The sequence below is a fragment of the Epinephelus moara genome, chromosome 18 (genome assembly GCF_006386435.1).
Source record: "Epinephelus moara isolate mb chromosome 18, YSFRI_EMoa_1.0, whole genome shotgun sequence".
Taxonomy (NCBI): Eukaryota; Metazoa; Chordata; class Actinopteri; order Perciformes; family Serranidae; genus Epinephelus; species Epinephelus moara.
In genome coordinates, this window is record NC_065523.1 from 8,651,726 (window position 1) to 8,665,553 (window position 13,828).

The 13,828-nt window shown below is 40.3% G+C and overlaps 1 pseudogene; it reads right to left on the minus strand.

The window, feature by feature from the left end:
• Positions 1-4,366: 4,366 nt before the first annotated feature.
• On the minus strand, positions 4,367-7,242 carry LOC126405598 (keratin, type I cytoskeletal 13-like; annotated as a pseudogene).
• Positions 7,243-13,828: the final 6,586 nt, after the last annotated feature.

Here is a 13,828-nt window from a genome sequence, read left to right on the forward strand (position 1 = left end):
ATCTGGCATTGCGGAGGCCCCTCTTATAAGTTTTGAGACTGTCTGTCCAGATTAAACGAGATTCTTCCAGTTTGGTTAATCGCCAATTCCTTTCAAATTTTCGCGATATTTGTTTTAACTTACGGGTTTGAGAGTTATACCAAGGAGCGAACTTTCTTTGCTTTGTTAACTTCTTTTTAAGAGGAGCTACAGAGTCAAGTGTTGTTCGCAGTGAGCCTACAGCACTATCGGCAAGATGATCAATTCGGGGTTGATTCGGGTTAAAGTCAGTACGGGAAACCTCTGTTACTGAAGGACATGGTGTTAAATTTAACGACGGAGGAATCATTTCCTTATATTTTGCGACAGCACTATCTGATAAACATCTAGAATAGTAACTGTAGCTGAGTGGCATGTAATCGAGTAAAAAGAAATCAAAAGTAATCAAATAATGATCCGATAGCGAGGGATTCTGTAGAAAGACTGTTAGGTTATCAGTTTCAATTCAATGTCAGAACTAGATCGAGGGTATGGTTAAAACAGTGAGTGGGTTCATGTACACCCTGACTGAAGCCAATGGAGTCTAATAATGAGATAAACGCAGTAGCCAGGGAGTCATTATCAACGTCGACATGAATGTTAAAATCGCCTACAATAATAACTTTATCTGATTTAAGAACTAAACTGGATAAAAACTCTGAGAATTCAGATACAAATTCAGAATACAGGCCAGGAGCGCGGTACACTATAACAAATAAAAGTGGCTGCGAGGTTTTCCAGGTCGGATGTAAAAGACTAAGAACAAGGCTTTCAAATGAATTATAGTCTATAGTTTAGGTTTAGGAATGATTAACAGACTAGAGTTAAAAATGGCTGCAACTCCCCCTCCTTGGCCGCTGCCTTGAGGAATGTGGGTATTATTATGACTGGGAGGAGTGGATTCATTTAGACTGACATATTCATCTTGACACAGCCAGGTTTCAATGAGAGTAAATCAATATGATTATCTGATATTAATTTGTTTACTAACACTGCTTTAGATGATAGAGACCTGATATTTAACAGTCCGCATTTAATTCTCCTGTTTTGTCTTTCTGTCACAGAAGAGGTTTTAATTTTTATGAGGTTGTTATGCACAACTCCTCTTTGTTTAATTTTAGATTTAGATAATTTAACATATATATGTCCCCAAAGATCTTCATTCAAATACAACCAACACTCACGCAGACATATTTTGGATACTAGATATCATGTGTTTCAAATGGTGTTCAGATCAGTTTAACAGTTAGCTGACAGTGATATTCATTATCTTGTTGTAATTTGTACTGTATGCACTACATTTTCATTTCATCTCATTTTTAACCAAATGTCACCAAAATATTTGATCATATACCAGAAATCAGCAGAATGATGTGTGATTTTTTTTTCAAAATTTTATCACCAGTGCCTTACAGGGCTTTACAGCATACGACATCCCTCTGTCCCTCACAACGGATAAGGAAAAACTCCCCCAAAAAAGCGGTAGAAACCTCAGGAAGAGCAACTGAGGAGGGATCCCTCTTCCATACGGACAGACGTGCAATAGATGTCGTACAGAACAGATCAACATGATAAATTAACAGTAATCCATATGTCACAATGAGACAGAAAGAGAGACAGAGACAGAGAGATATTGTTGATATCTCATTGCATTTTGAAGATATTGACCAATTATTAAGAGGGGACGTGGCTCAGCACATAAATAGATCATACTCCACAACCTTTGGGCCAATCATCACAAAACCTGCAGCAATGTCTTTAAGAGGTATCCTGAAAAAAAAAATCATTAAAGGGGGCACCACAAATGCAAAAACATGGGTACAAGATAATACGAATCAGACTATAAATCAGAAATTGACTATCCAATCATTACAAAACTTGCAGGGTACGTTAAATGATAATGATGAACCATTCAAAATTTGGCCATAAATGAATGAGGAAGAGCATGCCCAGGTAGAGATTTGGATGTAAATAAATAAGCATCTGTCTGATCTTCATAAAACCCGTTGTTTATCTTTAATGCAGGTGTCCTAAATTGTCAAAGGTCTTTATCCTACCCAGTTTTAATTTTTAAAGGTCCCTGTTGGCTTGAATGCCAGAATTACGTTTTTATATCAGTTTCAAACTGTCTACAGACCATCAGAGTCTTCTTGTTATTCACAGTATAAAAATGAACAATTTGATTTGATTTGTTCTTCATTATTTTGCAAAATATATAATTTGCTGTGTAATTTGTTTAATGAAAACCGTTATTTTATTTTTTTTATCATCATGTATGAAAGTCAATGTTTTCTAAAAAAAAAACAAAAAAAAAAACAATTCGTGTTTTGGAATTTCTTTTTTTTAAATAGCATACTGTGTTGTGATCTGGACATAAAAAAAACTAGATTTTGACATATCTTATAATTAAAATTAAAATATTGAATATATTTTGATGTAAAATATACTTTTCAAGTCTTCTCTACTTATTTATACTTTGAGATGGAACCTCCATTCAAACCAATATTTATCTTTCAAAATATTCTTCCTCATTTTTTCATTTTCTTCTTTGCTATGGGTCTATTCATATTTTGGCTGGACCACAGCATGTGAGGCAAGCCCTATAAACACCGAAGTCTATGGATGGGTGGGTTGGTGAGTGAGAATTGAAATTACACCATTGGCCAGAGTGATTGATGATGCAAGTGTTGGTGTTTCCCAGGCCCCCAAGAAGTGCTCAGGGCTCAGGAACCAATTTTTGTGGTGGCCAAGCGGTATAATTACACCATTATATGATGTCATGTGGCCCAACAACACTATATAAAAATATATATAAATGCAGTGAAATATAAAAAACTCAAGTAAAGTACAGATACCCTTTAAAACTATTAAGCATTGCAACAAAATAGTATTACTTCATCACATTACACCACATTCTAAATCAGCTGTCCCTGTCCCTGTCCCTGCCTGGTACCAGGCCCAAGTACAGCTGCAGCTTCATCTTCACCAGCCCTGTCGCCACATAGTCCCCTTCTAATGAACCAACCCAACTCCCAACTGAGGAAGGAAATGAGTAGTATTCTGCGACATGTCATGTCAGCTGATAGTAACAGAAATCTTGTTTTAGTATGTCATTACAAGCCCGGTGTTAATATTTTTACAGGGCCCAAACTATTGTTATTTGTGGAACTTGGCTCAGATAATGTTTGATGGCTGCGAGCCTTCACCAGCCACCCAGGGACTAAACCTTACATCCCTTACGGGAGCTGCAGAGGTAATGGTTGTGTTAAATCGAGCAAAAAGAAAATTGATCAGTGGTTACAGTTCAAGAGAAAGCAGATCCCCTCTTATAAGTGATTTCGCTTTCAGACACCAACACCAAAAGCCACCTTTCATGGCGGCATGATACACAGCTAGGCAGCATCTGTTTCTAATGCAGCCGGACAGAACCTTTCGCAGTATTATGGTATAATCCAGTGCTGGATTGCATCTGTGTGAAACGCTGCCGGTGACAAGGAGCTGGAAAGTCTCTATTGGGCAGGCAAGTGGGGCGGTAGATGGGTCCAACAAACCCTGGACTTTCACCCCGGAGCCCAGTATTTGTTTTCCATATGAATGTAGAGCCAAATCAAAATGTTTTATTCTAAACTTAACCAAGTTCTTTTGTTACCTAAACCTAACCACATGCTTTTGTTGTTGTCCTGGCACTGGTTGAAGCATCTCAGAATGTCAGCAGCAGAGACAGGAGGATACCTAGTGTGTAATATGAAAGTCCACTGACAAAGCTGTGATATGTGATGAGTTGGGATGAGAATGTGGATTATTCGTTATTTTAAAATGTGTTTACATGAATTTGACCACAACAATGGGGCCAGCACTGTAGGCTGTGACAGGCAAAGTAACAGCAGTGTGTGACTGAGGACTGACACTGTTTCAAATGAAAACTCCTTGTGTCAAATGAAAAGCCCTCTAGTGTTAAACACACGATCGAGCAATGTACTAGGTTTTGTCCTGCTGTTTGTTTATTATCATTACTTGTATATTTATTTGAATTTTTATATAATTTGATAAGTTTTCATTTTGCCAAACTAAGATAATGAAATAAAAGCAATAGTAGTTTAAAACAGATTTTTTTTTCAGCGCCCCCCTCAGCACCTGATTTTGTTTTTTCCAACGAACTCAAACTCAGATTTCATGAAAATAAAGCCCACTTTGTCTTTTGCAACGACATATCCATATTAAAACCACAAATAATAAAGAGGTGGGTCTATCCAAAAATAATGATAAGAAAATATAAAAAAGCTGTAAAATGTAAAAATTTAATGAAGTCAAAGCAGCAGCTGATCGGTCACAAACACAACCACAGACACAATGTTGGACTTTTTATTAAACAACGTCAGACAGACTCAGTTTACAATAACAGCATCTGATGCTTTATTCTGGTCTAACTGCTGCTGCTGCTGATCTACTTTGCAGAGGAATCCTCTACCTTTGTGGTGGAAACCAGCATGGTGCCGATGCTGCAGAAAAGAAAAATCACTGTTTATTTGTTTGTTTGTTTTTTCTTTTCTCTGATGAGACTGAAAATGATGAAGTTTTATTGTTCAAAGATAAACAAGACAAGTAAGATTTGAAAAAGTTGATTAAAATACCTTTTCATCCTGTGGCAGTAAATAAGGTAGTTTTTGTTTGTTTGTTTGTTTGTTTGTTTGTTTGTTTTTGTGTCCCAGATCTATAGATGATCTATTGCCAAAATTAAATGCATTTTTTCTTAATCTGTCCAAAATTATGAGAGTCAGAGTTTAAATTATGATACAATACGAAAATCACAATTTGATGAGAATTTTTAGCCATGCTGTAGTCGCAGTGATGGATGTAAATGTCTGTTTGTAAACCACTTTGTTCAAGACTAACCTATCTCAACAACCATTGAATGGATTGTGATGAAATGTGGTTTACACATTTATCAGGAGGAAGTGTAATAACTTAGGAGATCCTCTGATTTTTCATCTAGCGCCATCATCAGGTCAACATTTGAATGTGTCCAATACTTTGCTTTATGACCAAATACCTACAGAACTAAAGACACTCCCATAAGCTTCCGCATGCTAAAATGCTAAGCTAAGATGTTTTGTGAGTATTTGTGCACTTAACACAACATGTGTGAAAGAGTTAATGGCAGAGAAAATGTTCTAAATTCATTGAACATTTCCCTGCACTCACTTCTCTCCATCCAGCAGCCTCCTGTACTGGGCGATCTCCAGCTCCAGTCTGGTCTTGATGTCCAACAGGTCAGCGTACATGATCTTCTGGTTCTCCAGGTCAGATCTCAGCTGGGCCAGCTGCTCCTCCAGAGCCTCCACCTGCCTCTGGTAACCTGCCAGCATGTTGGCGTAGCGGGTCCTGGTCTCAGCGAGACTTGCCTCCAGAGCTCCTTTCTGTTCAGGAGGAAGAGGGAGGACAGTCAGGTCAGAGAGAGAGCAACAGATGACTTAATGAGGTTGAAAGAATTAGTTTTCTTACCTTGCTGATCTGAGCCTGCAGTTTGATCTCCAGAGTCTGAAGAGTTCTTCTGATCTCCCCGATCTCGGACTTTGACGTCTGCAAGTACTCAGCGTTAGAAGCCACGTCTTTGTTCAGGTCAGCTGTCTGTGGAGCACAAGTGCTAATTATGTTATTGAGCTGCTAAACATCCCAGAAGAGCTTAACTTAAAAAAGAAAAGAAAAAAGCTACAAAACTTCCAAACTTAAACTTATAAAACTTAAAAAACAAATAGTGGTTGTAGTATGACTTGAGATGGAGCCGGTTTTGGACAGTAGGGGGCAGCAGTGATCACATTCAGAGTACAAAATAGGACTTTGTGGTCTCACCTTGGCTTGGAACCATGACTCCAGGTCTCTGCGATTCTTGTTGGCAACGGTCTCGTAGTGTTCTCTGATTCCAGCCAAGACAGCAGACAGGTCTTGTTGAGGAGCCGCGTCCACCTCCACGTTCACCTTACCTCCCATGTGGGCCCGCAGAGCCAGCAGATCCTGCAGGAAGACACTGATTAAACTCCTGTCTTTTTATGTTTTTATTTCTCTTTCTGTCTGGTTTTTAGTGGTCTGACCTCCTCGTGGTTCTTCTTCAGTTGGATCAGCTCTTCTCTCAGACCCTCCAACTGCTTCTCCAGGTCGGACCGGGTCAGGGTCAGCTCTTGCATCGCCCTCTTCAGCCCGGCAATGTCAGCTTCCACCATTTGGCGCATGGCCAGCTCGTTGTCATACCTGCAAAAAACTCAAGAATGAGTTCAAGAAACTCACCTGATTGTCGAAATGATTGGGAAGAAGGGGCTCACAAAAACACAGATTGAATCAAATTACTTTATGTTGCGTTCTCACCATGTGATATGATGTTAAAAGACATGGTTAAAAGTCTCACACTCACTTGACTCTGAAGTCGTCGGTGGCCAGCTTAGCGTTGTCCACAGCAAGGATGAGGGCAGCGTTTCCATGAGCAGCAAGATTGATCTGAAATGTTAAAAAAGTCATAACTTAAAATGGAAGTGAAAACTTTACAGAACTAAAATAACCTTAAAACTAAAATAACCATAAGTCACATTTAAGAACTAAAACTTCAATACTAATACCATAAAACCATCAATTTTAACACTTCCATCCAGAATGTTCAAAAACATTAGCTCATAATGTTTCTGTTCTCACCTGGTCCTGCAGGTCTTTGATGCGGACGTTGAAGCTGGTGAAGTTGTGAGCGTCTGGCAGGGTTCTGTTCTCCAGAAACTGTCTGATCTTCAGCTCCAGTTCAGCATTGGCCTTCTCCAGACTGCGCACCTTCTCCAGGTATGTGGCCAGGCGGTCGTTGAGGTTCTGCATGGTGGCTTTCTCGCTCACAGTCATGTCGACTGCGTCAGCCAAGTTAAAGCCACTGCCAGCACCAGCAGAGGACACAAAGGAGGCCTTGGACACACGGACTCCAGACCCTCCAGCTCCTCCGTACACACTGCCGGCCCCTATGCTGCTGACCCGTTGGGACATAGAGGGGACCATCAAGATGGAGCTCCTCATGGGGGAGGACATGTAGCTGCTGCGGCTGGAGAAGGAGGTCATGGCTGCTGGTCGGCTGGTCGTTGGCTCTGAGCGGAGAGTGAAGAGGTGCTGGAACTGGTGCTCCTTTTATGCCTCAGATGAAGCTTGTTTTGGGGTGGGGGGTGGGGTTGGGATGCCAAACATGCCTGGTGGGTCACAGTGCGGCCAACCTGTCAGGCCAACCGGTTTGAGCTGAGCAGGTGAGGTCCAGCAGGTCGGATGAGTCGCCAGCTGAAAGAGAAAGTCTGTTTCAACTCCTCATGAGAGGCAGCAGGGCCTCTGGGTGACATCTCAGAGGGGCCTGACAGCTTTTTGTACCTGATGATCTGGTCCTGTCAGTCCACACAAAGCCCTGAGGATCAGGTATTCAGTCAGACCTCAAATACTTCACAGCTCTGTCCACAGACAGATTCAAGGAAGGAAGTATATTTTTTTCAGGTTTAAGAAAATTCTCCTTCTGAAGAGAAGAATCAGAATACAATTTTATGTTACAATAAAGTATTTCCTCCTTTTTATCTTAAAGGGAAATTTCGGTTTATTTCAACCTGTCTCCTATCGTCCTAAATTTGTTTCAAGTGACTAGTGACATAAAAATAATAGTTAGCATGTTAGCTGTTAGCCTAGATACAGCCGGGGCGCATAGTAGCATCAGACCTGTTAAAACGTAAGTGAACGGGCATACTTCAAGTGCAAAGTTAGTCCACTAAACAAGCTTATCATATCGGATAAATGTCAGAGAACATATAGAAAATGACACGTAAACGTGTTGTCTTACCTTAACGGTGTGGTGCCATGTTTGTTTAACATCTAGCTCTGCGTTTCCAATATCGCGAGAACAAGCAGGGATCTCATACCAATAGTAACAAAGAAGCCAGTCAGAGGTCTCGGATGTTGGTGAAACGCATCCCTCAAGGACACCAATCAAAAGGACTAGTTGGTGCTCTGGGGAGTATAAACAAGTCTTTGCTGCTCCCTGGCAGGTTGAAGCTTTGGTACCTTCAATTTGGCCTCCTACTCAGGCTGATGTGGCCATTGACCAACTATGAGGTCCCAGTCTCTAAAGCACTATTCGGACGGGATTAGTTTTACATGGGCACGTGGGGTAATGTCACTTTACCACAGGACGGATATTAATGACCAATTCGCGCGGGATAAGAAATATCAGTAAAACTACCACAAGTGGGAGGGGTAAATTGAGTTTGAATATTTTCAAATTAATTTAGTAGAGTTCGAATAATATTAGAATTTATTATTATTATTTTTTTTTATTAGTATTATTATTATTATTTTATTTTATTATTTTCTTTACAAAAAAAACACAAAAAATAAGATGCTTATTGCTGACACAATATGAACGTCACACTCGGATGAAAACACCCGTTCTGACCTCACTGAAGTGCCAGGTATGATCAACTTCTGCCTCGCTATCTGAGCAATGTTTGGATACTTCAGTGCGTAGTTTTCCACCACAAGAGTGGATCCTGGTCGGCTCGTAGTGGTGTCTCATTTTGGTAACGTTTCATCTCTTCTTCAAAAAGGATAGGCAGGGAGGCAGCAGGTGCAACACTCTCCCTGTATGTCTCCCCGAACAGGTCACACATCGCGGACAGCGCAGTGGGTGGAGTTGGCGCAGTGGGCTCCTCCGTCGGCGCCTCTCCCTCCGTCGCTACTGACATGGCACATTCCGACGGGACTAAAATCTCTGGTAATTATTACTTTACCCCACGTACCTATGTAAAACAAATCCCGCCCGAATAGGGCTTAAGACTGACTGACTGAAGAGACTGATTAGTTAATTTGCCAAAAGTAGCTAGGTCTCCCCAGGTGCATTACCAACAGAGGGCTGTACGGAAAGGGCCTTCTCGAGCTCCCTGTGTCCAGTCTTGTAGAAGAGTACATGTGCTCCAAAGACAGGTTGGAAATAACACTGACAGAATCCTGTGACCAATGTGTAGCCTAAACAGCTTGAAGGTGCAAAGCAATCCGAGGCCTGTACAGCAGAAGCAGGCATCAGCCAACTGGGAGGGGCACAAGACTTGAGGTTACTGGCAGATCTTAGTCAGTGGCTATGCTGTCCATTTGAGATCGCCTCAACAAACTTTAGACCAGACCTCATGCTTTGGTCCTCCTCACTACACCTTGTCTACCTCATTGAGCTCACTGTGCCCTGGGAGGATGCTGTTGAGGAGGCTTATGAACGCATGAGCCTTAAGTACTGAGCTGGCAGCCAACCCTGAGCAATACAGTGAGAAAGTGAAGGTTTGCCCAGTTGAAGCTGGCTGCAGAGGCTTTGTGAGTTAAGTCAGCTACCAGGCTGCTTAAGGAAATGGAAATTTAAGGCCAAGCCCAACGTCAGGCCATCAAAGCCCTCTCCAGTGCTGCCAAACAGGCAAACCAGGGGCTCTGAATTAAGAGGAGAGACACCAACTTTTCAATAATGACCATGCAGTTCTATCTTGCAATCCCCCTAGGGGCCCTGACCCCCAGGCTGGGAAGCTTTTAGACTTTAAGGACCACAGTGCAAATAAAAAGAAAAATGTGACCAATTAGATTAATTAACCAGCTTGCAACTGACTCACACCAAAGCGATACAGTGATCCACAACTTAAGACTAATGTGGGCCACTGGCGTAAAGTGGGGGCCAGTGAACTCTTTCCCACTTCCTAAACCCCCTTCTTCTTGCTCCCTCACTCAGACTACATCTATATTCCAATCAGCCTTCATTGTGATCTCAATTACACACCTGTAAAGCTTAGTGACTGCATCTTGCACAGTCGTCACATAAGACAGATACATATATACCTGGCAAAATACTCAAAACCACCAGTGTGGTAGTTTCAGCTACAAACAATATCACCAGTGGGGGCAATGTAGTGGGGGGAGAAGTGGGACAGATTACACAGGGCCCCAATAGCAGCGGGGCCCTCACAAAGCTGGATTGAAAAGTTTGCTTTGTTTGAATATGTTTGTTTCTAGTGCCATAACATAAAATTGGCCAAATAAATCTGTAGGAGGACTCTTTTTATTAGAAAAAAATTACTGGAAGCTCTCTGAGGTCCTTCTCAACCCTTAAAGGTGCAAAATGATTTAGTCCATCCCTCGGTCAGATTCGTCTCTTAAAACGGCTAACGCTGAGTGGGTGACCGCTTTTGCTGCTAGAGCAAAGATGTACACAGTCATTTAAGTCCCCTCTCAAGGAAACTCAGGGTTTCAAAAAAGAAAAGAAACGGAAGGGTAAAAAAAGCAAAATGATTTAAAAAAACAATTCAAAAGATTTGTGCGAGAGACATGGATCAAGAGAGGAAGCGCAGGGGGTCCACAGACACTGCTTATGCAAAGGGCCCAGGCTTTGGTGTCACATCCCTGCTCACCAGAACAGCATTTTGCCATGATAACACACACAGGCTCACAAGGTGAAAATAATACGTCCTGCTGTCCCACTGATAATAAAGCACACTTACATGGTTAAATCACATGGAAGAGGAACATGTTTTAAAATGTTCTCACCTGATCGGCCTGTTCACCTGTTGGGCTCCTGTCTCCCCTGGGGGACAGATAGTCCGGTCTTGTCAGTCCACACGGAGCCCTCAGGACCTTAAACGCCACATAGCTCACAGGTCTGTCCTCAGAGAGACATTAAAGAAAAGACTCACAGGGTTTTTTTGTCTGTTTACATTTAAGATTTAAACTCAGGTTAGGTTTCAGCACTCTGACATCTGCTTGTCCTCTTGTTCACATAAAGTGTGCGTAAGTGTTGTTAACCTTTGAGATATTTATTTTGTTTAAGCTTTGAAGCCGTGAAGAGATCAAACCATCCAGTGTTTCACAGTAAAAAAGCAAAGGTGAGAGAAATAGCTGAGAGACTTCATTGGACATCCATTCCCTAGCTCCTTATCTGCCATATACAGTACAGTCTTACAGGTTTAGCACTATAAGTCATGTCGTCAAAATGACCAATGATCACGAGCAAAATGTAAGGGAATATATGTGATATTAGATAAAATGTGACATTTTGTGATTTTCTAAATTGCACAGACAATTGTACAGAGTTTGGCTGGTGGAAAAGTTCCCAGCATCAATGTTAAACTTAAAAACTGTTAGACAATTCAGTCAAATCATCCTACTAGGACTTGGAAATGGCTGCTGACAGAAAATCCATCACTCCAGTTCGTGTCCGAGTACATCATCATTGTGAAACTAGAACATCTGCTATGAAAAAAACAATGGGAAATAAGATTTATGCTGCTTCTGTGCAGTCTTTTACACAGTGTTCTGTCTTTAACTTGTTCTGCATTCAATCAGTCAATAAGCAGCAAAATTAAGGTTTGTTTGATATCATGAGTTGTTTTTGGGATCAATAATGGGTTATATATGAGGATTTTTTGTATGCAGAAAAAATACATTCAATCCACAAACAAAAGGCAGTGGTGGAAAGCACATTCGCTCAAGTACTATCTTGAGGTACAAATTTGAGGTAGTTGTACTTTAGTTGAGTGTTCCCTCTTTATGTCTCTTTCTACTTCTGCTTTACTAAATTTGTCTGACAGCTTTAGCTACTTTACAAAATTAGATTTTGAAGAGTTTGTAAAACATTTTTTGTGATAAGTTAAACTACCAACAGTATACACGTACAGCTGAAACAACTTGTCCATTAATCAATTAGAACATTTTCATGATTACATACTTTTACGGAAGTAGCATTTTTATTGCAGGACTTTTACTTGTGACAGACTATTTTCACAGTGGGGTATTAGTACTTTAACTGAAGTAAAGCATCTAAATATTTCCTTCACTACTGAGACGTCACTACACAACAATAATTCAACTTATCAATAAAATCTGTGATGTTCTTGGTAAACTGACAGAGACTGTGTGTTTACAGCAGCAGAGCACAAATAAGACCCTTGATATGTTGATTAGCAAAGAGATCAAATATGTCCAAATATGTCAAAATGTCCAAATCTCTCTGTTATTTAATGGCTAAATTTTGTAATGATTAGGCAAACAATTTATTAATTATAGTCTGATTTGTGTTATAGCCTGAGTGGTCAATTTGAATGAAAATTTCAGGGCATGATTCAAGTACTTATGTGGACATATCCTGAAAGTTTTGTGATGACTGGCCCCACAGTTGCAGAGTCAGGTCTATGTGCTGAGCCACGCTCCTTTTGAAGTTCACTGGTAAATATATTCAAAACACATTGAGATATGAACAAGCTTTTGATAACGTTTGATAAGCTTAGTTCAGTGATTCAAAGAAAATTTGGTAGTAGTTCGACCTACTGTTTAGGAGATGTCAGAAATGTGTTTTTCAAAAAATGTAAAATGGTGGCAATCTAGACAGGCAGATCGTAATGATTTTTTAGGCTTTTTGAAGAGCACACTGAGCTAGAAGTGCGTGTCCAATTTTTAAGTCAATAGAACTTACGGTGTGAGGGGCGTGACCTTTTCAAAGTTGCTTCATTAGGTCTTAACTTTTCTTAATCTTTGCAATTTTAAAGCACAAAGGTTTCATATGTGTAAAACTTCCCTAGACCATTTTCAAATGTCTTGCAAATATTATATGAGGTAGGAAATATATACAACAAGGGAATCAGTTTATTGAAACTCTAGTTTGCGTTCTGTAAAAATGGTGTCATTTGAAATATAACCACAGCTCATAATACTTTTATTAGTATAATTAGTAGTATTTGTTTTGACCATTCGTTTATTTTTATTTCACATGAAGTCGGATCACATTATGGTCAACCAAACAACCACATCTCACTGTCACCAGCCACTTCTCACTTCCCCAGTAGTCTAATCATCCGAGGAACTCTCCAGACATGCCATTCTGCATCCATCCTCTAGATGCTCTCAGACTCTCCCAACTGTCCCAGTCAGCCAACTCTCTGATAACCCTTTTCCACCAACATGGAAATGGTTCTGTTCCACTTCCCACAACTAATTTTGAACCATTTGCAGCATTTCCACCAATAAATGAATTCGTTTGGAACCTGAAAGGTTAGTTCCCAGCTGGCACAGCTAGCAAACACAGGCTGGTTCCCGATAGCACTAAGGTTCCAAGAATCCTGAATGGAATCTGTTCAAGACCTACAGCTAATTCAATGAAAAAGACGTATCATTCACCCACTCACTTGTACCTACTCTCCTATAGTGCCCTTTTGGATATTTTTTATTCTTTTTTTGTCACAGATAACATCTTTCTACTTTAAAGCACATTTTCCTGAATATACTTACTATCGCTTTTCTTCCTTTTCTTTTTCTTTCCTTTTGGCCTTCATTTAACAGGATAGATCGAGCATGGTGGGGTAGAGAGAGGTGGGGTAGCATGCAGCAAAGGGTCATAGGCAGTAGTCAAACCCAGGGCCACTGCAGCAAGGACATTGCCTTTGTACATGGGACACCGGCCCTCTTCAGTAAGCTACTGGATGCCCCATGCTTACATACTATAACTGAAGCAACATTTACAATGCAGAACTTTTATCTATAACAGTGTATTTTTACTGTATGGTATTCTTACTTTTATTTTAGTAAGTGACGTTAATACCTCCCGCACTACTGGTGATGTATAAATTAACTTTATTTTTTACTATATTAAAGTAATGATGTTAAATAATATAATATAATACATACTATCTCCAACTAAAATACAAAGAATTTAGAAATGTTTTGGGTTCATTTGAATGATAAAAGTGGAATGTTGAGTACAGATTCTAATACACAGAAAACACAAACATACATG